Genomic DNA, 26581 nt, shown 5'->3' on the forward strand with positions numbered 1-26581 from the left:
TGTGGACGATGCTCTTTAAGCGATCAAAATAGATACGGATACGGCCAGGTCTTTAGGGTTGCTGCAGTATAAGCGCACACCCTTTTGAGGAACCAGGGGTAGAGGACACTCTTCCTTTCGAGGTGACTACCAATCATTCAGATACCCAACTTATTCCTCCCACTACCAATCTTCTAGACCACAATACCCCCAAAGGCAACCTCTGACGGCAGCATAAAACAGACCTTCTCCTAGAAGAAAGTTGGGGAGACAATCTAAGGGGCCGGCTACCTCTCCTTCTTTGTCTCATCACCTGCAACGTTGGCATCAGATCACAAACGACAAGTGGGTTCTGGACATAATAACTTATGGGCAACTGCTAGAGTTCACTTGCATGCCCCCTGAGACACCGCCTTCCAGGGAACGTCAACAATATCTACATCGCCTCCTTCTGGAAATAGATGTCATGTTATCCAAAGGGGCGATAGAGGTAGTCCCTTCTTCGCAATAAGGAAGCAGTTTCTCTTCTTGCTTCTTCCTCATCAGAAGGAAGTCTCGTTTGTGGAGACCCATCCTGGATCTGAGGCAGCTCAACAAATATCTCAAGAAACAATCCTTCCGCATGGTGACATTGAAGGATGTCTTGCAACTTCTCAACAGAGGGGATTTCATGGCTTCCCTAGATCTGCAGGATGCCTACTTCCACATACCCATTCACCCCAAGCACAGAAAATTCTTAAGATTCACGGTAGCCGGCCGGCACTTTCAATTCAAAGTGCTACCCTTCGGACTCAAATCTGCTCCCCGGATTTTCACAAAATGCTTAATGCCTTTTGCAGCATATCTGAGGTATTTCAAACACCAGATATTCCCATATCTGGATGACTTGTTGCTGAAGGTTCCAAACATCTGCACCCTACGCCACTCTCTCAAGACCACGTTATGCCTCTTCCATCAACTAGGTCTCACTCTCAACAGAGACAAGTCCCATCTTCAGCCTACCAGAAGAATAGTCTTCCTGGGATCTATACTGGACAAGACTCAAATAAAGGTATTCCCAGCAGAAGAACGTCAACTCAAGCTTCTTACCATAGGGGATACAATTCTAAGAAGAAAGTTTCTTTCAGTTCAAAAGTTCAAATCATTATTGGGGACGATGTCCTCCTGTATCAATCTAGTACCCCACTGTCGCCTTCAGATGCGCCCTTTTCAGGAAGAGCTCGACAAACAGTGGAAAGAGATGCAAGGTTCCTTCAGAGACATCATACAGATAACAGCAAGGATTGTCAACTCCCTCCATTGGTGGTCAACACTAGCAAACATCTCCAAGGGTCTAGGATTCTTAGCTCAGGTCCCTCCATTTACGATTACAACGGATGCTTCGATGGAGGGATGAGGTGCATGCCTTCAGGATCTTCAAGTGAGCGGCAGGTTGCCCCTTCTTATGCTACTCTTCACATCAACCTCCTCTAGATCAGAGCGGTATACCTGCCATTGCAGGCCTTTCTGCAGAGAATCCAAGGCTCATCGGTGCTTGTCCGGATGGACAACACAACCACCATGCACTACAGAAACAAGCAAGGAGGAATTCGGTCTCATTTGCTGTCCATAGAAGCACAAACCATATTTCTCTGGTGGGGAAAACTAAACCTGGACCTCTTTGAGATGTCATGGAATGTTAAATGCCGGTTTTATGCAAGCTGGCATCACCAACCAGGGTCATGGGGAAATGACCTTTCAATAGCATGTTCAGGGATTTATGCTTACGCTTTTCTTCTGATACCTCTTCTTCCACGGGTAATCAGCAAGATCAAATCCAAACCCTTCCAGATAATCCTAATTGCTCCAGCCTGGCCACATCAACCGTGGTACACAGAACTTCTGTTGCTGTCTTTGTGTCATCCCATCAGGTTAGCACCTATACCAGAGCTTCTAACCATCAGCCAGGGCCAAGTGAGACATCCGGATCCAAGGCTCTCAGATTATGTGCATGGCTCCTGAGTTCAATGAGTTCGGAGATCTGAATATTCCTGTTGCCTGTCAAACCATTTTATCTAAAGCACGTGCTGATAGCACTAGTAAAACGTGCTTAAGTCTGATCCAGAGCAGGTTTTACCGTATCTTCTCCATCTGGCGCGGTCTGGTCTCACGCATGCATCCATTAAAGTTCACCTAGCTGCCATCTCCAGCTATAGACGGCTATCTAAAGTACCATCCCTCTGGTCTCATCGGCTTATCAAGCAGTTCATTAAAGGGTTGTTTCGATCCTTTTCTCCAGTCAAACCACCACCTCCAGCTTGGCAAATAAATACAGTCCTGGGTCAGCTAATGAAGGAACCATTCAAACCCATTAATAAGTCGGACATGAAGTATCTCCCCTGGAAGGTAACGCTCCTCTTAGCGTTAACATCTGCTCATAGAGTAAGCGAGATCCAAGCATTTACCATCCAGGAACCCTTCATGAAGTTGGACAAACCCGAAATGTATCCCTAAAGTGCCGTCAGACATCCACATTAATGAGCCAGTACTGCTAAATACTTTTTTTCCACGACCTCAGACTGGGGCAGAAAGATCGCTGCCTTCCTTCGACGTCAAACAATGCCTTACATTTTACCTGCAGCGAACATCCTCGATCCGGAAGTCAAATCAACTATTTGTGGCATTTAGTGCGCCCAGTATAGGGCATCCTGTTACTAAACAGACTATTTCTAGATGGATCTGAAGCGCAATAGCCTTTTGTCATCAGTAGGCTGGTCGACCCCTGGACGCCAGAGTTCGTGAACATTGTACCAGGGCAGTTTCTACATCCCGTGCACTCTTCTCTGAGGTATCACTGCCAGACATCTGTTGAGCAGCCACGTGGAGAACAACATACTCCTTCATGAAGCATTAATGCCTGGATGCTGAGACGCTCCATGATGCAGCGGTGGGTCAAGCAGTCCTTAGACATTTGTTACAATAAGGTGAGCTGTTTGTTTTCCCACCATCCGCTTCTGATATAATATCTCATTTTCTGTTCAGTATTGACGTTCCTCTCATGCATATTCATTTATGTTTCAGAAGGTTAACTTTTGTTGCTTTGCATTTAACTGTCTAATGCTAACGATATCTGATGATGAGATGGACAGTATTGACATTCCTCTCATGCATATTCATTTATGTTTCAGAAGGTTAACTTTTGTTGATTTGCATTTAACTGTCTGATGCTAACGATATCTGATGATGAGATGGACAGTGTTTGTCAGTACAGAAAATGTATTAGTTACTGCTTGCTACTCTTATTCAAGCATGTGAATCTATGAAAGTTCCAATACTGGAGTAAGAAATAAGTTACTTACCTGTAACTGTAGTTCCCCAGTATTGGAAGCTTTCATATATTCACATGTGGCCCAACCGCCTCCCCGGGGGAGCTCACCTTCTCTCTTTTCACAGTGTTCTTTATTATTACAGCACTTATGCTAAGAGGATCGGGGGGGGCTCCTCGTGGGGGGTTCTGTTTGGTGGGGTGGTCTGGTTGTTTCGGGTTTGAGTTTGGGTTTGTTTTGCGGAACGATTGTGGTGGGTTGTTCTGTTGAGGGCTGGTCCATGTGTTGTGTGTATGCATCTTCGGGCCTGGTTTGTGTTTTCCACCGGGGGCTCCCGTTGAGACAGCAGAGAGGTGTTCCTGCGTGTGAGTCTATAAAAGCTTCCAATACTGGAGAACTACAATTACAGGTAAGTAACTTATTTCATTAGGTCAAAGCAAGCAGACCTTCCGGTTGCCCTTCTGACCCTTACCCACCACACATCTTCAAGAACATTCTTTTTTCTACTTCTGCTGCCACACCTGTAAGAAGAATCACCAACAACTCTTTAACCACAGGAACTTTTCCTGTAGACCTGAAAAAGGCATACATTCGACCATTAATAAAGAAAGCAAACCAAGACCCGCAAGACCCCAACAACTACAGACCAATCACAAATGGACCTTTCCTGGGCAAACTGATAGAAAGAGCAGCATTCACCCAGATGTCACAATTTATTGAAGACAATTCTATACTTTCAGACTTCCAAACTGGATTCCACCCAGGGAGAGGCACTGAATCGGCCCTCATAACAAACTGGGATGATCTTAAAAACACAGTCGACCAAATGTAGTTGCTGCACTACTTCTTGTGGGCATCTCGGCTGCCTTTGATATGTTGACCACAACACCCTTATTCAAAGACTCCATGAAGCTGGCATTGAAGGGACTGCTCTTGACTGGATTACATCCTACCTTCAAAAAAGAACTAATATCATCTATTATCCCCCTTCTCGTCCAAACCCTACCTCACAAAAGCAGGGGTTTACCAAGGATCAATCATCTAACCTTTGCTTTTCAACATCTACATTATATCATTACCAGAACTGATCAGTGATTTTCATCTCACATGCTACAACTATGCAGATGACACACAAATACTACTTAAATTAGAGTGCCCCAAAAACATTGAAAACTCACTAATCTTCAGTTGCCTCAGAGCCGTTGATCAGTGGATGACTTGGAGCCATCTTAAACTAAATGCATCCAAAATAGAAATACTCATATGTGGTGACTGGAAAAATTGACCCACTGTGCGCCTGGCCTGACGATCTCAGACCACCTCCTCAATTATCCAAGTAAGTCAAAAACCTTGGAATCACCATGGACTCCAAATTAACAATGAATGCACAAGTGGACAAATTAGCATAAATAAGCTTCATCACCTTGAAGACGCTACGACGCATCTTCCCCCACCTAGGATTTCCACACAAGTTCCAAGCTACTATCTCGCTTGTACTATCCAAAATGGATTATGCCAATGCCCTCTACCATGGATCATCTATATTACTAAAAAACTACAACGGATTTAGAACTCCACAGCCAGGCTACTATTACATGTAAAGCCACAAGCCCACATCTCCCCTACCTTGAGAGCACTACACTGGTTACCCGTTGCCAGAAGATGCACCTTCAAGCTGCTTTGTATCACCCACAAAGGTGTACATGGAACAGGACCACTTTTTATCAGAAACAAAATAACCAAATACATTCAACAAAGAAAACTCCGCTCAAGATTGGCACCCTGCCTTAGAACACCACCATGCAAGAATAAGACTATAGGTGGTACATCCTTCTCCGTTCAAGCAGCCAAACTATGGAATTCATTACCCCCAACTATAAGAGCCACAGATAACTATCTTGTCTTCAGAAAACTACTCAAGAGTTGTCTCTTTCCTTCATAACCACCATATTCAAACAGCTATGGACTGCATATGCCTATGTTGATAAGTATTTTTTATCTGATTATGTGTATATTCTAGTTATATATAGTTCTTTAGAAACTATGCATCGCTACTACGTCATAACAATAAACTACACACATAATCTTTAAACCTGTTTAACTAATGTATATTTACTCATGGTTTAAATATGTATATGTATGTATATGTGTGTGTGTATTTACGTGTGTGTGTGTATATATATAATTATATATGTATATGCTATTCTATGTTTAACATGTTTATAGGTCATTGCATAGCTCCTGCATACGTTGTTATATTAGATACTTATGAATCCGTGCTCTCATTTTATATCACAGTTTGTCTACCCATCACCATATGTCATGTCTCTATCAATCTATCCTCCAGTCCCACTCTGACTGATCCCAAATCCATTCTACTACTTTCATCTCCTAAATAACCCTGCCTAAGCTCTTCCCTCCTCTTCCACATCTAACGCACCCAAACCTCACTTTACTACTGTGATCTCCCAAACAACCCTACTAAATTCTCTCTCATTTATCTCACCATTAACTCATCCAAAACCCCTCCTGCTACTATGATCTCCCTAACCCTTTCCACAGACTCTTCCCTCCTCCATCCCCCCTTTATTCATCCCAAGCCTAAATCGTATTACCATAAACTCCCAATTAACACTTCTGGATTCTTTCCTGCTCCACTCCTCCATTACTCCAGTCAATCCAACTAACAAACTCACATATCTGCGGCTCAAATTAACTCAATAATACTAAAACTGTGCTCATAGTTCACTATACTAATCCACCACTAATTCCTTTTGGGTTCCGGAGTAGCGTGCTACTCGCCGAAAAGCGCTTTGACGCCTCGTCAGGGGTAGTAAGCGTGCATAAATACTATTACTATTGTTATATATGTTGTCCAAGTGTGTTATTTTGTCGTGTTATTCTTGTGGTCTATGGCTGTGTATTCCTTTTGTCTGGTTTGTTGTGCTGTTTGATTTTGATTTTCAATATTGTGTAGCGGTGGTCTATGACTGTTGTTTCATGCTGTTTCCTTCACAAATTTCAACAAATATGTTTATGCTTGTACCTAAAAGAAGCACATTCTAATAGAGTTTCATTACAAAACAAATATTAATCTCAATAATGCTAACATACCAACACTGCAAGAGTGTATCTTTGCATGACATTATAAGCCCTAAAGCCATAACACAGACCAACACTTACAAGGGCATTTCACAAATTAATTTATGTGTTACATAATACAGTTTATAAAAATAGATCAGCTTCACATCCAAACAATATGAGATGGTACTGAATGCAAGAAATATTCAAATTCGGTATGACACAACAGAGTTCATCACCATCATATCAAATGCTAATGCAATTGCATTGTTTGAGATAGGTCTGTCATATTATTAGGTAAACAGGAATACATTATTTTCATTTTGTCTTTCACCTAGGTGTAGAACTGAGGAAAATGTGAAAAATGTGTGGTAGTTTTGGTGCTACCTTGAAAGTAAGAGCCAAATGGTGTGTATGTATTTATCGAACAGTGAGAAGGGGCATTGTGATGAGAATGCCTATCGACAGAAGAACAATCCTGTCTTGTAAGTGTCCAAAGTACCTGAAGGCTTACTGTTAGACTTGGCACCCTTGGCATGGTCTCTCCTAACATTTTGCCTTTGTTTCCCAGGTTGTTGATGTGTGATGGACTCTGTTTTTTTGCTGTTTTTGTTACTCTGGGCACTTTACCACTGCTATCCAGTGCTAAAGTGCAAGTGCTCCTATGCAAAATGTATGTGCAAGTGGTTTTCCCTGATTGGCATATTTGAATTACTGGTAAATCCCTAGTAAAGTGAACTAGATGTATCCAGGGTCTGTAAATCAAATGCTATTAGTAGGCCTGCAGCACTGGTTTTGCCACCCACATTAGTAGCCTTGTAAACATGGCTCAGACCTGCCACTGCAGTGTCTGTGTGTGCAGTTTTAAACTGCCAATTCGTCCTGGCAAGTGTACCCACTTGCCAGGCCGAAACCTTCCCTTTTCTTACATGTAGGACACCCCTAAGGTAGGCCCTAGATAGGCCCTAGGTAGCTCCATCTGCAGGGTGCAGTGTATGTTTAAGGTGGGACATATACTCATGTGTTTTATATATCCTGACAGTGAAATACTGCCAAATGTGTTTTCCACTGTTGCAAGGCCTATCTCTCTCATAGGTAAACATGGGGGCTGCCTTTAAATATTATTAAAGTGCAGATTCCCCTTGGAAGTAGATGGACATATGGAGTTTGGGGTCTCTGAACTCACAATTTAAAAATACATATTTTAATTAAGTTGGTTTTACGATTGTGTGTTTGAAAATGCCACTTTTAGAAAGTAGGCATTTTCTTGCTTAAACCATTCTGTGACTCTGCCTGTTTGTGGATTCCCTGTCTGGGTTAGTTTGACAGTTGGGCTGTTTGCACCACTCTCTAGACAGTGACACAAGGGAGGGACTGGGGAGTAGCCTGCATATCCTGATGAGCTATCTGTGCTAGGAGGAAAGGGAGGAGTGGTCACTCACACCTTAAAGGGCTATGCCTGCCCTCACACAATGTAGTCTCCAAACCCCTGGTGTGAGTCTGGTGCCTGGCCTGAGCAAGGCAGGATCTCACAAACAAGAGAGACATTCTTTTGAAGTAGGCCTACCTCAAAGGCAGAAAGGGCTATAAGAAGAGCACCCAAAACCCCTGAAAATTAGATCACTTCAGGAATCAAGAGGAACCTCTGCCAAGGAGAAGAGCTTAAGAGCTGAGGAGAAGTGCTGCCCTGCCTGTGACTGTGCTTTGTGGAGCTATCCTGCAGTTGCTTCTTCTGCAAGGGAAAGGGGACAAAGATAGGACTTTGTTGTGCATTCCTTCGTGTGAAGATTCTCCAAGGGTTTGTTGTGAGCTTGGCTCCTGTTGTTGAAGTCTCAGGGCCACCAAAGACTTCCCTTGCCAGCATCTGGACTCTCTGCTGAGACTCCTGCTCTGCCAAGTGGTGCCCTATCCAGTTCCTGGGCCCTTAAAAGGTGAAGCTGGCACACAAAGACTGAAAATCCGTGCACAGTCCTCTGTGTGGGGAAATTTCAACACATCTTCCATAACGCTGCTGATAAACGATGCGCAACACCCGCTAACAGAGACTGATAATGACGCAAACCCTCGCAGCACGGTTTTGTGATACTGTGTCACCGGATTTTCAACGCAACATCGCTGGGTGCAGAAAAACAACGCAAAGCCTGCCCGGACCCAAGGTGCCTATCTGGATCGATGCATCGCTCTCTTGCGGGAGAGAAGAAATGACGCACGCTGACCCGATCGGAGGAGGAGCAATGCACAGTCTCGCTGGCACATGAAAAATGGATGCATTGCTGGACTTTTTTCGACGCACACTCGACCGTGCGGCTTTATTTTTACGCTACCCAGGTACTTTTGTGAAATAACAGCATTCTCACTGTTTTCTAAAGATTAAGACTCTTATTCTTTTAAAATTCATAACTTGACTTGTGTATGTTAGATTTTTAGTGTGTGTTTAAAACTACTTAAAGACTCTTTTGCATTTTTATTAATACCTTGACTTGTGTATTGTGGATTTTTGTCATTTTTGTCTTGTTTTGTTTAGATATATTTCCTATTGTTCTAAGCCTGTGTTGTGTCATTTTGTACTGTTTTCATTAAGTTACTGTGTGTGTTGGTACAAATACTTTACACCTAGCACTCTGAAGTTAAGCCTGACTGCTCGTGCCAAGCTACCAAGGGGGTGAGCGGGGATTAACTGAGGGTGATTCTCCTTTACCCTGACTAGAGTGAGGGTCCTTGCTTGGACAGGGGGCAACCTGACTGCCAACCAACAACCCCATTTCTAACACTTAGGATAAGCCAGTTTTTCCTCTCAGTGGTTGATTCTTTCTCTCTGGAATTTCCTAACATCTCCAATTAAAAAAACAAGCATTTTCAAAGCAATGGGTCTCGCGTTTGTTCGAGTTAGAGCTATTAGCGTTGTAAATTCCTAACCAGACTTCTCTTGCCACACAAACTGAAGATAAAAACTAAAACAGTTGACATAAGCAAGCTGATTCAAAGCACTTCCGGGAGCGCAAAGAGAGAGACAAAAGGATAAAGAAGTTTGCTCGCAGTTAAAGTTATTGGCAAAAGTGCAAGTATCCATGTAAAATGGTCGATGACCAAGACGGTATCAAAACCGCCTTAAGGAGGGACAAACGTAAAGCAGTTACGAACGAAAACAAAGGATTTTTGAAAGGCAAGCCGATAAACGAGTGATAGTGATGGGCGTGCGCTGGGCATGGTTAAAAGCCCAGATACATACCAACACATCGGAAAAGCAGCACTTGCATGCTGCTATTCTCGACCTAATCAACCTCTGTTTGGCATGGCACACACCATCCCCGCTGCTCATCACACAGGCACATACACAAATGAAAACTCTTTCCTCAGATTTTCATATAAAATTAAAAACTTAGTATTTTCCCTAGGCAAACCACTGATAGAACAGAAAGTGGATTTATTATAACCAAACACGTACCACAGTATATTTTAAACTGTGGAAAAACACTCTCCTAACTCTTCGTGAAATGAAAGTGCTTTTGCTTCAAGGCTCTGGAAACACATTTAGGCCATCATTACAACCGTGGCGGACAGTGCATAAAGGGCGGTAAGACCGCAAACAGGCCGGCGATCATTACCGCCCCATTATGACATTGGCGGTTTGGCATATGCCAAACTACCAATGTCCCGCACCATCCGCCACAGCGGTAACTACCGCCGGCGGTATCAGGACCCCACCTACCTCCATGGATTTCATGGGGTTTTCAACCGCCAAGAAATCCATGGTGGTATGCACCATCAGTGCCAGGGAATTTGTTTCCTGGCACTGATTGGGGTCTCCCCCTCCCCTGAGTCCTTCCCCAACACCCACAAACCCCCTATAACCCCCAAAGGTAGTAGGACCCCCTCCCCTCCCCCACCACCATTGAAACCCCCACACATACCCCCACAAACCCCTACACGCACGCTCACACCACTCACACACATACACGCACACATACATGCACACATGCACACATACATACACGTTACATTTCCCCTACACACATAATGCCCCCTGCATGCATACACGCACTCACACAACCCCTCTACACACTCACACGCCCACCCCCATGCACGCACACACTACACAACACCCCACCACCCCCCTCCCCTAACGGACGATCACTGTACCTGTTCCGGTGATCCTCCAGGAGGGAACGGTATCCAAGGGGGCTGCTCCGTCGCCAGCACCCCGTCACCAGAACAACACCACGCCGAATACTGAGTCGTATTACGGTGGGCGGTGTTCTGATGACGTGGTGGTGACGGCGGAGCATCCTCCACTACACCACTGACCACCAGTATGGCTGCTGGCGGCTCTCCGTCCAAAAAAGGGCAGAGGGTTGCCAGCAGTCATGATATGGTTGGCGGAAGACCGCCAACACTGGCGGTCTTCAGCCCGGCGGCACATTGGCGGTCTCTGGAGGAGACTGCAGAGGTTGAAATGAGGGCTTAATGTGGCTTTTTGCAGGTGTGGTTTTACACACATTTCAATCGTCGTAATGTAAAATACTGAATGAGAACAAATATGCTTGATGGTTTTGCATGTGGTTTACACAGTTAATTACCCTCGCACCCATCACCACACCACTGTTCTCCTTTTAATTCTATAGTTAGTACTGCATTACTAAGTTATATCAGCAGATGTGTTCTCTCTGCAACCAGATTCTTTGAATACATATCCCTCAAGTTGGTGGTGCAATAGATTTCTTTTGCACACCTAAGTTAGGTGTTTGTTAATGAGAGTTATTATTAAAATTCTGTGTGGGGGGCACTTAAGAGGTTATCCAAAAACATAGAAAGACATTTTATTGAAAGTAACATGAGCAGAGAAAAAAGAGCTTTGGTTTTTTTCCAAGGATGTACTTAGGCCCGGGGACTTTTATGTACAGGATGCACAGCCCTGGTCTGCAACGTAAGGCTGGGTGTGCCAGATGCTGATCGGTTCAGTGTGCCTTGCTACAGTTAGTGAACTGCCCCCAGAACTCACACCTGTCCCGGCGGTAGCACATTGGCTGATTCAAACAAATGTTCCTCCTTTCACTAGCCAATCTTTCACTGGTTAGATGAGACCGTGGTATGTTTTTTAAAGGGTAGAAAAGATCCCTTTGCAGGCAGGTGCAATGAGTGACTGCACCCACAGGCAGGAGGATGCATGGGGTATTCCTGGGTCCCCAGTTCTCCATTCAATGAGCACCCTCCTTAGGGGCACTGACTTAACCATCCCTCTGTGGCACACAGGCAGTGTGCTGCTTAACAGTTCCTTTGCCTCTGCCCCCGCACAGCAGAATAAGGCATGGACACAGAGACAGAGTAGGAGTAGGACTAACAACTTCGGGGCACACCATGTTAACTGCAGGGGCATTGTTTTAAATCCAGGTAAAATACGGTGGTAAATTAAAGCGAACAGTAAGTAACTGAAGAAGCAGCATCGTAGTGTTCTTGTGATACAATATTCATTGGTGACCCTCCTCCCCCACACACACGTGAGCAGGAGTTTGGTAACCTCAGGTGCTTTACTGTATAATGCCGATGACAAATGCATTTCCCACCGTTTCTTCTTCGTGTGCCGCAGCAGTAGCTGAGATTGGAGTCAGTGATTTTGAGCGTTAATATCGTTATTCAACAGTTACCTGTATTTGTTGGCGCCACAAAGAGCAGGAGCACCGGCACTGAAAGATAATAATTGCACTTTGCTATTGCTATTGTTGTGCTAAAAGGAGATGTTGTATCAGGGGCAGGCGAGGTTTGACTTTAGTTCAGGGCTTCCCGAGCAGACTTTCAGGGAACTGGCTGCCTCTGATTGAAGCAAAGCCACTGAAATACAATGAATGGCAGTTAAAGCTCGAGGGTTTTGTGCAGTCTGAGGCAGAATTGACCATATACACTAAAACACTGACCTTGTGTTTATTCAAAAGAACGCCGTGAGACACTGAACAGTTGTTTGGGCCACGAAATTATGATTGACAAATGAATTCCTGCTTGATTCCCACCGTCAAGCTGTGCATAATAGCCATGCTCACAGCCAATGGTTAATTTGAGCCAGTGGTTGCCAGTTGGGGCCACCACACAAATTTTTAGGGACCAGCACTTATTTTTGTACATGAGACATTGGCCGAGAGCAAGAGAGGGAACTACAAACAAAGCGAAAAGGAGGAAGGAAAAACAGATGGAAAAAACGTTGCAAAGGGAGAAAGCAGGATCCTGTAAGAGTGAGATAGAGGGGCAGGGGGTGTCTGTTAGTGAATTGAAGGGGCATGGCGTGAATCCAAAACTAAGCAGCCTTGATATTGGGTGTGCTGACATTTTATTGCACAGGTCGCAGGCTTCAGAGCAGAGCTTTGGGCACTGGCACTCATTCTTTTACAAATTAAGAACTACCCACAGCTATCCTTGCCTAGCTGGACTTGTATGCGCTGATGGTTTGCACTATTTCTATGTGAATACAGTGGTAGACAGGGTTATCATTTCTAGATAGGAGAGCAATGGATATCGTAACATCATGGACTTTTTTAATTTAGATACATGGAAAGACTGGTCTGAAGTCGGGCCTCCTAGTAGGCATTACAAAACAATGCTGTATTGGTCCGTTATTAGAATAAGACATTTTCTGAAGGATCTGGACCTTGGTAGAATCTCAACAAGTCTATTGATGGTTGAACTCTTGATAGAAATGAGAACCCGTGGATTCATTATTTGTTGGGTTTCTATCTTTAGGCAAGAGAAGGACAACAAGGTGTTTACGAAGGCCCAAGTCAATTGGCAGTCTAAGGAAGGTCTCCAGATCTCAGTAGATATCTGGAATAAGATAAAGGTGTTTAATTTCTCTCTAAGGAAGGGAGAAAACATCTGATTAATGCAATTTTATACAAAGTTGGTACTCTAGGAATAACTTAAGCCCAAGATACCAGAAAGCTGTTTTAGGTGTTCAATGGAGAGGGAGAGTCCCTGGACCCAAATCATCTGGGGTTGCTTTAAACTAAATCAGTTTTGGGTGGGGATTCAGGAATATTGTCTTTGCACATTAGGGATGGAACAATCAATAGATGTGCAAACAGCGATTCTAGGGTACTCTCCTAATGACAAAATAGAACTCTTGCAGATCAATATTTCTTCAAAATTGGTGTTCAGAAGCGACCTAGACTTTCCAAAAATGGTAGTCAAAATTTTAAAAAATTATAGAGATACTGTAGAATACCTATATGCATTAAGATAGTGATCATATAACACATTTCAGAGATTATGGGAGGAGTTAGGATAGTTGGGGGGATAGAGGGAGGCTTTCACCCACTCCGTGGGATAACGCTTATAAGATTAATGAACTAATTTGAGATTGGGGACAAAGGGTGATGTAAGATTATCTGTTGGTGTTATCATATTGAAATGCATGAACACTATCTTTTATCATGATGTATTGAGTTAATGAATAAGTCACTTGATGGCTGTATGAACTCTTCCAATAAAAACATGAAATAAAATATTGGTGTTGTATATGCACTCTGCACCTAATGACATTATAGGTTTCCTAAGATATCAAAGTCACATTTGTGGAAACACTAGCTTGCATTACTTTTTCATTTCTCTATGCCTCCTTCCTTGTTTTTTTGCAACTTTTGCTCCTTCTGTCACTAATCTTTGACATTCTATTTTTCTTACCTATCCCTCCCCTTCTTTTACAATCTTCTCTATCTTCACCCATTGCATTGCCCCTTATTACTTCTTCACTAAATATTTCCTTTCTCCTTTTTTAAGTGGCTCCATTTCATTCTCCTTTCCTTCATTCTGTGAAAATTCATCTTTGCCTTCATTTTTTAGTTGATTAGTCTGTTGTTCCCATTCCCCAACATTCTAAAAAAGCATGCAGTATCAACCACAGAAAAATAAGAACAATGTCTTCCTTAAAACAACTTGTCAATAGGATGATGAATTAAAATTTTCCAATCACGAGAAATGGAGGTTCTTCAATTATCCAACAACATTCCCAAATGCATATGTATACAATTAGAAAATATTACAAGTATCATTTAAAAAAAACAATAACTTATGGAGCGCTAATATTTTTTTAAAAATCTCACGTCACCTTGCTATGGTAAATCACAAAAATGCCACAAGCTTTATTTTACAAGCAAATATTTTCTCTCTTTCATTCATGCCATGTGCAATAGGGATCAGGGGCAGAAGAATGGCGAGGGGCATAGGGAGAGCCACAGCATCATTGCTACATGGACACTAACAGCAGCTGGGAGAAAGGTGAAGAAGCGTGGGGCTACTGACTGCACACGTTTTGTCTGTCATTGCAAGGCTTTCCTCCCTCTAGATCAGTTTAAAGGGGCAGAGGAAAAGTGGATAATTCATGGCACCTTTAATCTAACACAATTCTTCCTCCAACCCCATCTCTGTTCCCTCCCTTCCACTCCAGATCGACCAACAGAGGGAAAATGAAAAAAAGCCATCAACGCTGATCAGTCTGGATTTTCATGCACTCTCTGTGGGGCTTTTATTAACTGGTGTGCGAGCATGCAACAAGGCATGACCCTCTACTAGAAAAAGTTTGAATGTGCTGGTGGTATTGGGCGAAGTAAGGGACGGGCTGACTACTCACAATCTCTTTTAATCCTCTGCTGTGCAATGCTGAAGCTGAGGTTTTTGTATGGAGATCGCTAAATGTAAAGGGAGAGGACCCAAGCCACACATGATAACTGATGATGACATTAAGATTTTAACTTTCTGCAAGGCATATAAGTTAATAAAATAACAACAGTAGGAGATGCTAATCGTAGTTAAAGTAACAGAAAATTACTGTACTTTCTGTGTCAGTGAAATATAAAACTAGTTACAGCTGCAATCATATTTCTATGGCCATTCTGCTGATTAGCAATCCTTATTTCGCATTATGGCTGCTGCCTTGTAACTTACAAAAGAATGCATTTAGCAGTGCACTGCTGGTGCCTGAACTTGGGCAGTCTCGGAAACTGCTGATGCAGCAGTAGCGATGGGATCGACCTGTGTGGATTCTCTAAAGGAATGCAAGAGATCCAATGTCACCCTTCCACTCCAAATAAGGCTGTCTTTTATTGACCAACATGGGGCAGGAGACAATTTTCCTTGTTTGCATTGGGGACAAGGACACTTGTTTTACCACTGAAGTCACCTGCTCCCCAAGTCGCCCAAGATGCTATACAACTTCCACCTTATTTCCGGTGTGGATTTGAGCACCAGAGACATGCTCGGGTGGCCTGACATGCCCCCAAACGCAATTCCAGTTAAGAAGATCATCTTTGTTCTGTTTGTGGTTTTCAGTGATGCATGAACCTGCACTTGTATGTTTCTTCGCTATGCGCCCAGTAGAAGTGGGTGTCACAGTTCACAAATAACATCACCAATTCACTGAGAAAGGAAATGTAAGCCAACAACACCCTGCAACATCCATTAGAAAGGTGTGACCTGATACTGAGTACACGTAAGGGCTGGTTCTCAGGTACTGAAGACATTTTCAAAGACATCGTGGACTTTCTTCTGGGGGAGGGTCTACTGTCTCTAACTTACTTAACCACTGCTCTCTTAAAAAGGCACACACAAAGAAATCATTCTGACAGAAGAACACACATACTTGTTGTGTTTCATGCAAAATTAACAAACATAGAGCGCATTACCTACAAAATGCACAAGGGGTACCTTCACACACAAGTGCCCTATCATAGGTACACACAATCAATGCCACCTTCTAAAAAGCACATACCTACATTGAGGAGCCCCCATCAAACCCACATAACCTACTGACACATAAAATACGGAACGATACACATACTTAGGGGCATATTTATATTCTGTTTGCGACAGATTTGCGTTTTTTTTTTTTTTACACAAATCTGCGCAAACTTAACTCCATATTTATATTTTGACGCTATACCCGTCTAGCATCAACATTTTGGAGTTAACGTCATTTTTTTACAGTGAAAACCAACCTTGCGTCAACGAGTTGCAAGGTAGGCATTTCCGGGCAAAAAATGACTCAAAGGCCCTAGCACCTTATTTATCCTCCCGTGCAAAAATCACGCACAGGAGGAGGAGGGCCCTAAATAATAGTGCTAAACTTGCTTAGCACCATTATTTAACGCCTGGTCAGGACAGGCGTTAGGGGACCAGTGGGCTCATTTCCATGGTCAAAGACCATGGTAGCAGCCCACAGGTGCCCTTCCCTGCCCCCAGGGACACCCCCACCCACACATGGAGGACACCTAATGATGAGGGGACCCATCCAGGTAAGTCCAGGTAAGTATTATTTTTTTTTTAGAAGTGCCATAGGGGGGCCTAACTTGGGCCCCCCTACATGGCACTGTGCCCAATGGCCATATCCAGGGGACATATGTCCCCTGGGTATGGCCATTAGGCAGGGGGGCATGACTCCTGTCTTTACTAAGACAGGAGTCATGTCCATGGGGGTTGTGCATCAAAAAATGACGCTAGTCAGGTTGGAGTCATTTTTCGGACTCTAACCTGCCTAGTGCCATTATTTGACGCACAACCTCCTGTTTCCCCTACGCCTCCCACAGCCGGTTAGCGTCATTTATTTTGATGCTAATCGTGCCTTACCGCCGGCTAGCCGCATTCCTTAAATATGATGCCCGGCTGGCATCCAGGAATGGCGCTAGCTGGCAGTAAACTTTTAGACGCAAACCTGCACTAACGCAGGTTTGCGTCAAAAAGTATAAATCAGGGCCTTATTGTGGTACCCTAAAACATAAACACACTACTTTTACCTTTCACAGAAAAACAGGCTAAAAAGACACACACAGAAGTTGAGTTTCTTTTGGGATAAATTTACCTTGGTAGCACTTGGCATGAAATATGAAATCTCAAATGCATGCATACTATCTACTGTCCCTTGAAACACACATGCACAGTAAAAGAACTTTAAATGAAGTGCCCCTATACACATACGCACATTAGGTGCATTCACCAAAAATATACAGAGACAAAATGGGTACACATTCAATGAAATGCGTTGTGAAATTCTAGTTTATGTGAACCTAGAGTCAGGAAAAAGGAGGCATTGTGCTACATAAATATGATCAATCAACCAATATGTGTCTTCTCTAGAAAAACAAGGTGATGACCAGCGCTTCCTGTTGCTACCAAGGGGGCTGCAGAGGGGCATTAAAAATGCAAAGAAGCCTGTGGTGTGGAGGTGGCCAGTTCACGCTCTGCTATAATGGATGGAAGGGGCTTAGGGGCCAGGAGGAACCATGTCGGTGTGCAGGGATTAATCAAAAATGTAAAAAGATGAGGCTGACACTGACCCGTACATCCATTTGCGGCATGAGACCACAGAGGGGTCATAGAGGGGTCAGCAAAAACACGCCTCTGGCATGTACCTATCAATAATGAAGTGTCACAGTGCCAAGGTTCTCAAGATTCCATTTGCATTCCAAATATGGGAGTCTTTTGCTGCCCAAGTCAGTGAAGTAGGGCTATTTTCCTTGCTTGGATTAGGGACCTCTGCACACTAGGTCACAACAAACTACAGCCACGGGAAGGGAGCTGTGGGCTGTAAAGGGTAATCAAAGATGTGCTGGCCAGCTCCCCCTCTGCAACAGGGGAGAGAGGGTAGGAGTATTAGGGCAGAGACTCAAGGATAGAAGCAGCACAAAGTTTTGGCTCGTTTTTTTATCTCAATGGCACAAGAGGACCCTGGGCTGAGCCTGAGCCAGGCCTCTAGTTCGAGGTTTCTGTAGCTCACCCATCTACATACAAGTGAATCGTCTGCTCTTCTCTATTAACAAGGAGATTTAGGAAATCACTCCCAGACTAAAATTTTTAGAACGAAAATTGGAATTTGGGATCTCTTAAGGTATTTTAAGGCACCAACGAGGAATTCACCTCTTACTGAACTAGGGAGTTTGGCCATGAGGAGAAGGTGGCTAATGGCAAATCAATCTTTGCAGTCTAGCTTTTACAACAAAGAGATTGCTAGTGGAATGCAACCTAGGCATATTGAAATGTAACCCCATTAAAATGTGCACTGTACCGCAAAGCAAGAGCCACAAGTAAGGGATATAAAAGGAGTTTTTTTTTAAAATAGAGACATTCAGAAGGGAAGTAAGGAGCTTAAACAGCTCAGAGTATGCACCCTGCCAATATCTAATGCAGTCTTCCGCCAATCACATACACATCTAAGAGATGGTCAACAAAGGAAGGTGCATACCTCAAGAAAAGTGTAGCTAGCAAAATGCTGAGGGGCATATTTATGAGAAGGTTTGCACCACACAATGTGGTGCATGTGTGGCGTCACCCCAAAATGCGATATATCAAGTCACAAAAGGCCACCTTGCATGGCCTTAAGTGGCTTGATAAAATAAGAGTAAAGCAGCATGTTTGCCTTGCATTACTCTGCCCCAGGGAGGCATTCCATGGGTATTGTATGGGTGTTCCAATGCAAAACCAATGGATTTTGATGCATTCCCAGTTTTAACAAAAGTGGTAGACCTGGTGATGCACGAAAGAGGAGAAATATCTTTATTTGTCCTTGATACTTCCTCTTTCTATTGGTGCTGCATTCTGCACACATAGAAAAACAAAAATGCATCAAGGGATTGTTTTGTGCATTCCTGCACAAACACAATCCTCCTTACAACACAGGTATCCTTGCACCATGGTGCAAGAGACTCTGCTTTGACTCTAGGCAGTCAAAAGGGCATCAGAGGAGGGACAAAGGTAGAAATGTGCTTTATTCTTTTAAATACAGCAAATCCCTGCCCTTTCCCTGTCACGCGGCACAGCAAGGTGACTTACTGCACTGTGCTTCATCACTTTCCCTTAAATAAGCCCCTCAAAATCTTACACCATACAGGAATAGCTACCCCATCTTAGCCTGTCCATGATCATGTGAAACCATTGCATAAAGTTTAAGGTGCAGAAAGCGTGCCCTACACAAAATTGAACCAGGTGGACTACAATTTGCTTTATGCTGGCTGAATCAAGCTCAAAATGTGAGTTGTGTTCTGTGCAATTATGCATCAAATGTACAACAGCATGGTATACATATCTTCTGACAAGGCTGATATAAAGAAATGCCTTCTTTTACATGTTTGCCTCCCATTTTTGGAATGATGCTGCTGGTGTTTCAACTCTGAGAGTGCACGGAGGGCTTCTAACCAGACCTCAGTGCCAGTGTTCTGATTCCATACAAATTACATGTCAAGTTGGATACACCGAATTGGCAAGGACTGTCTTACTTATAAGTCACTAGTATATGGTACCCAGGGCATGTAAGGCAGAGTGTCCAGCTGCAGTACTATATGTGCCACCATGTGTGTGACAAAGTACAAAATGACCCCAACTCTGCCACTGCAGACTGGAAGGACAGTGTTTTCACTGCCAGTTCGACTTTGTCTTTCACACCCAGAGCCACTCCACCCTATCCCTTAACAGTATGTGTATAGTCTCTGCTAAAGAAGGCCTAAACAGACCTATGGCAGAGAGCTGTATTTTGTTAAGTAATACATATATTTTAATATGTTTTAATAGAAATGCTTTCAAATTGTCATTTTGCTGTGGATAAAATTAGTAGCCCCATCGGCTAACACAGGGTTACCGGTTGGCAACCCAACCCAGCTAACTCCTGAATGGGACTACCTACTGGGATATGTAAGATATCAAATTAATCATGGCGTTAAACGTGATCTGATGCCCAGGTCGAAACTAATAGCACTATTAAAGGTAAACAACTTTTAGAAAGTTGCTACTCTGTATTCCAGCTTGCATGTGGAAACACAAAGGCTCTGGCACACAGACAACTTTCTGACCACCTAGGGAAACATGTGAGTGATTCCCCAGCACAGGAACAAAGGCATTTGCCATAGAGGGAGGTGCCATCTGCTCTCCCAGAATGGCCACTTAGGGTGTTAGCCCAAAAGGCGAGCTTCAAAGGGGAAGCCACCTTTGTGAGGCAAGTAGCACCAACACCCCTGAGCAGGAGTCTTTTATTCTTGCAGACAACAAAGTGGCAACAGGGTGAAGGAGGGAAAACTCACTCTCAAATAGTTTTTACTGTGGGTGTGTAGCCCTTTGTTAGCCACACCTCTAGGATGGGTTACCAAGCTCTAAACAACTGAGGAAGGGTTGTGCATGTTGAAAGGGGCATAAATGTGGCACTCTTGGATAACTAGATGCAACACATCAATGGACCTTCGTCACTAGGTAGGAAGGAACCCAGTAGGCTATTGGTTAGTGACCGCCCCCTCAGGGCACTTTTCTGGGATAAATATGGCACCCCAGGCACCCTGACCCTCTGATCACACCGAATCAGAGAGAGGACCAAAGAAGAACTGTCCAGCTGCCCTTGGATCCTCACATAGGGAGGCTGCACCGTCAGAACGGCTAAACTTGCTGCACTTTGGGCTAGCAGAGTTTAAACTGGCTTGGGAACAAGTTGATTTCCAGCCCCAACCTACAGCAGTGACTCCAAGGATCAGTTGGCTGATCTCTTGGAACCAGCTCCAGGGGCACAAGGGCTGAAGTAACCAAAACCGACAAGTTGGAAGCCACTGCAGAAATTTTGCCTCTACCAGTCGGCAGACACCTAAGAGGAGAAATCTGAGATGGCCAAAAGTTGCACCCGAGTTTTCAGTCCTGGGAATGCTATCCAAGTCTGGATATGTAATACCCAAGGAAAACTAGCCCCCACCTAAGGATTTAGCCCCAAACGCAGTGTAGGCTGACCAGTAGCCCAGCATTAACTGGCCTGCTACTGCGACATAGAGGAATTCATGGGTCCCCGATCTCCTTGGCCAAGTTCTCCCCACTTGACTCGTGGACTAATGATCACCCACAAATACATTCCCATTGACCACACCACAGTCGAAGCATCCTTTGAGGATCTTTTGCCTGCATCCCTCAGCATCAGGACCACTTCATTGACATCTGTGGCTGTTCTGCTGTAAAGTTTGGATTTTGCTTCAGAAACACTCTGGTGGCTAGGTAACTGTCCAAAGTATCCACTCCGACCCCCTAGACCTCTGTCTTGCATGAACTAGTCGCCCAACCCAGGCCGTAGTAGCCAACCTAACTGTTTCAAACTTTTCAAACGCTTTCAAAGATTTTGTAACCAATGGTTGTTTGTGGTTGCATTTAAAAGTGATAATATCTTCTAAAATCTGTATCTCTGGAACCCTCCAGTCAATTTTGTTAATCAAGGTCTCTAAAAATTCATAGAAATATAAACTATAGTTATAAATTGGTGACTTCCTACTTTTATGTGTTGTTGTTTTCTTATTACTTTGTTTGGTGCTGTAAAATGCTTTAAACATAGTTCCTTTGCTAAGCCTCACAGCTCTTAGCCACAGCGACCCACAGTTGAGCTTGAGGTTAAGTAAATGAGCCTGACTAGACCCAAGATTGTATTAGTGAGTGTACTGCATTTTAGGGCCCCCACAGTTATATCATATAGCAAACCCTCACAGCTGCCAACCATGTTCACAGTTTGTGCAATTCAAAGCAGCACCAAATAGATCCACAAAGATGATGCCTTTTCATGACAGAAAAAATCAAACGATGAGTGGTGTTGTCTCAACACCTTAATCTGTACTTCAAGTGTACAAAAGAATCCCCTCTAAGATATTGGTTTAGGTTCTAGACCAGGTCATTGTTTGTCTTCCAAAATAGCTGTTTCTACTTATTTCTACAGGGTTCAAAGTAGCTATAAAAATATTATATAAACATGGTATTGTGCATACTGTAAATGACTCAAGTGTAATACCTAATCTGTAGGCAACCAAATCCATCTGTTCATATCCAATGGCATAGGCCTGAAATAGCAAAGTGTCCTGAGAGTGAAGAGCATCCCCGTTTCAGCACTCCCTGGACCACTCCTGCAGTACCCAATGGGTAGATTCAATATATAGCACCCATGTAATGTAAGCACGGTTTCCCGTTTTTTAAAACAGGGTCCCTTAAACAGTCATACCTCAGTTGGACCTGGCCCTTTTTGCAGGATTATCTCCAAACCTTTTGCCCTTTTTCTCCTGTTTTTCTGACCTTCTCGTGTTGGCTTTAAGACTCTGGGCACTTTACCAATGCTAACCAGTGCTGATGTGCATATGCTCTCTGTCTGAAATGTATTGGTGATTGTTCTATCCATGATTGGCATATCTGATTTACTGGTAACTCCCCAGTACAGTGCCCAGTGTGTGCCCAGTGCCTGTAAATGAAATGCTACTAGCGGCCTGCAGCACTGATTGTGCCACCCACATGAGTGGTCCTGTAATTATGGTTTAGGCCTGCCACTGCAGTGTCTGTGTGTGCATATTTAAACTGCCATGTTGACCTGCCAAGGGCACACACTTGCCAGGCCCAAACCTTTCCTTTTACTACATGTAAGTCAGACCAAAAGTAGACCCAATGCAGCCTTATGAGCAGGGTGCAGTGTATTTTAAAAAGAGGGCATGTACTGGTGTGTTTTACATGTCCTGATGGTGAAATACTATTATTAAAGACCTATCTCTCCCGTAGAGTAACATGGGGATTGCCTTGAAATATCTGTTAAGTGGAATTTCCTGCTGCAAGCAGATAGAGATGTGGAGTTTGGGGTCTCTGAACTCAAAATATAAAAATGCATCTTTTGTTGAAGTTGGTTTTTTAATTGCAAGTTTGAAAATGTCACTTTTAGAAACTGGGAATTTTCTTGCTTAACCATTCTGTACCTCTGCCTTTCTGCTGAATACATGTCTGGGTCAGGATGACAGTTGGGCTGTTTGTGCATTCACTCTAGACAGTCACACAAAGGGAGCTGAGTTGTGCCTTGCATATCCTGATGATCTAGCACCAGGCTGATGGGTCTTTCTGAGCTCAAGTGGTGAGAGGAGCTGACACTTGCACCTGAACAGGGCTGTGACTGTCGTCACACAAAGCATTCTCCAACACCCTGGAGTGTGTCTGGGACCAGTAAAGGGAAAGACAGGGTCTTGGGCACTACAAAGACTTCTCTTTGAAGTTTGCCTACTTCAAAGACAGAAATGGGTGTAAGTACTGGACCTCTGACACAACATAGTTAGAACACTTCTGGACTGAGGACATTGGGCCAGGATGAAGATCTGGATGCTTTAGGAGGAACTGCCATGCTGCCTGTTGCTTTGTTGAGCTGGCCTGCTGCTTGCTGCTTCTGTCCTGGGAGTGAAAGGAATGGACTTTGCTTTATACATCCTGCGTGCCAAGGTTCTAAAAGGGCTTGAAATGAGCTTGCCTCCTGTTAAGAAGTCTCAGGGCCATCAAAGACTTCATCTGCCAGCACCTGGGCTCTCTTGGTGAAAGACCTGACTTGCCAAGTGGTGCCAAATACAGTTCCTGGGCCTTGGGAGTCAGTTCTGGTGCAACCAGGAAGAAACTGACTTAGGAATTGGTGCCGCTTCCCGACAGAGCGCCGTTGCCTGCACTGGATCTGTGGTCCCTGATGAGTGCAATGACTGTGAGCTACAATGCAGGACCCGACGCTGCGCCTCTGAAGTCCCACCACAGCTTAAGTCCAGAGTGATGTGTCACTGACGTCCATGACACCCGACTTTGCCTCAGCACCTCTGGCCCTGCGGTGTAATCGCGACACCACAGAATCGATACCTTGCATCTTAATCTCCTGGATTCATCGATCCCATCTTGTCGTAAGGGACCGACGCCTCGCTACGTACACCGCATCACCTCCCCTGCAACTATAAGAAACCAATGCCTCACCTCCCCCATGGCAGTAAGGAACTGATGCCGCACCGGCTGTAGCAACGCCTCACCACCCCCACACTGTGCAACATTTTTGTTCCCTCATAGTTTTCCAAGGTGCGGTAACCGGGGTCTATATGACTCCGTAGCCGGCCCGCGCTCCCTTGCGGTTAGCACCAAACTGTTGGTGGAGACTCCGTCAAGCTCTTTTGATATCCCCAGTTATAGCTATTCAGTTTCTAAGAGCTATACTGCATTTAATCTTTGAAAATTTGTATCTTTTCTTGTGTATGTTGGATTTTTGCTGTTTTGGTCTTGTTTTACTCAGATAAATATTGGCTGTTTCTAAACTGGTGTGGAGTCCTTTTGTACTGTTTTCAGTGGGATACTGTGTGTGTGTGTGTACAAATACTTCATACATTTCCTGTAAGATAAGCCAAACTGCTCATGCCGAGCTACCAAGGGGGTGAGGAGGGTTCATCTTAGCTGTGAGACTCCCTTACCCCAACTAGAGTGAGGTTCCCTACTTGGACAGGTTACAAACCACTGCCAACTAGAGAACCCATTTCTAACACCCCCTCCAAAGTATGACTGTGGGTCCCACTGTTGAGGCACTGCAAGTGTAGCAGAAGGTGAACTGTTATCGTCATGGAAGGATACTGAGGGACTCAGAGGGGACCCTATGAGTTTAAAGACGGTGGGCGGAGTCTATGATTGCACCCACCCTCGTGGGCCCTTCAACACCTCTTAGTGGAATACTAGAGTGATAGGAGAACCACAACTCAGGGGTCCAGTACTGCACTGTCTGCAGCATTTCCACTGACTCAATGAGTTAGCACAAGTGCTGCACACGGATTTCTTTCCTTCACTGGATGCACATCTCCGTAAGTGAGTCATGCACACTCCGTCAAATTGTACTTAAGCTCAAACGGATATGAAAGCTAACACTGCCCTTGATAGATTAATCTGAGGTTAATGAAATGACAGTGTGTGCCAGAATCTACATTAAATGATAATGATGAAAGTGGTATATGCATGGTAGGTAAATAATCATACAGAATATTTTGTCTGCTGAGGAACACTCACATAGTAAAATGAATTGTGTACTGGAAACAATTATTGGTTAAGTCCAGTGCAGAGTCATTGGAATTAAAGCAACAAATAGCCAAATTATGCGGCAGTGTTGGTTAAATTATGCGGAAATAGGAAGCACATTTTGCGGCATATTGTGGCAGTTTCTCAGATAGTTTGATTTTGCTATTCTGTCATCTTTATACACATTATTACTGAATGGGAAAAAGATTCACCTGAATAGTACCAGTTTAACAACTGAATAAGTGTAAGCAAACTGACAGGTGATATTTTCGAAGTATCTGTCAATTCGCTCCAATGTGTGGCACTTTTTGTTGTAAATTTTGATTGATTTGCAATATAGAACCAAATTTTGGTGAAGTCTGCTAATTATACAGCTAAGGGGTCGATTATGTCTCTAGGGGGTTGGTTCATAATTATGCAACATGTCATAGTCTGAGAATGGCGTAATTCCAGTGCCTCTGGTTACAGGCGCGGCTGGTATTTAATGGCACAGTGGGCGTTGCCCTACTAACAAATAATAAATAGAAAAACCCACTGAGCTGCTTTAACAGCAAACTCGTTGGTGCTCTGTCTCAACCAGTAACCTCACACACGGGTTTTTTTAGATAATGAAAAGTCGATGTGAGTACGCATGTGCCTGCTGGGCGAGAGTTTACTCGCCCTGCAGGTACAAGGCAGTGTTGTCAGGGCAGTGGGTGCGGCATTATCTGATCTCTGTGATTTACTTTAGTAATGGGCGTTAAGTTCTGCCGACCTGGGGCAGGGGCTCAGAACCTATGAAGAATACAGACAGGGCTGCCCTGGTGTCAACAAAAGTAAGAGCCCCTCCTCCTCCCGATGCTGGTATAGTTTTGCTTCAAAGAGGGCGTACTGGGGGAGGGGCCCACAGTGTATTTGGGATATTTGAGGGAGGAAGTGAATGGAGAACTCCAAGCTGTTTTGGACACGGTGTACAGTGCAAAATTAAAACGAAATAGCGTTGCTTCTGGCTCTCTCCTTCACTTGGAGCACAAGCGCTCCTGAGGTGCCAGTGCTGCCAACCTCTTTGCCGTTGTCCAGTGACGTTTTAGATTGTACCCTGGCTGCACCCCCAGACCGCCGTCTCCTCTCCATTGATCTGCTGACTGATCGTCTCCATCAGGTAAAATGAGAGCCATTTCATTTAAAAGCTTGGGCATGATATTTAAGGAGAGCTTAATACCGTCTGTTTTTGTTTACTTTTTATGAGTTAGGTATCGTTAAAATACCTATCATAGCGGTAGAAAACTGGGCCGGTGGGTGATAGGCCCGGAGTGACTGAAAGCCTCACTTTTACAGCCCCCCCATCATTAAAAAGACTCCTGCAGCATCGGAAGGGGAGGCAGGGAGAGGACATAGCGCTGCTACCCCTAGTCCCTTAGGGTGTGTGC

At 44.1% G+C, this 26581-nt stretch overlaps 1 protein-coding gene and 1 long non-coding RNA gene across 3 annotated transcripts in view; one reads left to right on the forward strand and one right to left on the reverse strand.

Moving 5' to 3' along the window:
* Positions 1 to 26581, reverse strand: part of PLCB1 (phospholipase C beta 1) — a 2042221-nt gene that overhangs the window by 1255317 nt on the left and 760323 nt on the right. The window lies entirely within an intron of this gene.
* Positions 26067 to 26581, forward strand: part of LOC138297260 (uncharacterized) — a 146187-nt gene continuing 145672 nt past the window's right edge. Inside the window, exon 1 of the long non-coding RNA XR_011203980.1 lies at positions 26067 to 26313. This is a non-coding gene — a long non-coding RNA (uncharacterized lncRNA). The remainder of the gene's footprint in view (positions 26314 to 26581) is intronic.

The sequence above is a fragment of the Pleurodeles waltl genome, chromosome 5, assembly GCF_031143425.1.
Source record: "Pleurodeles waltl isolate 20211129_DDA chromosome 5, aPleWal1.hap1.20221129, whole genome shotgun sequence".
NCBI lineage: Eukaryota > Metazoa > Chordata > Amphibia > Caudata > Salamandridae > Pleurodeles > Pleurodeles waltl.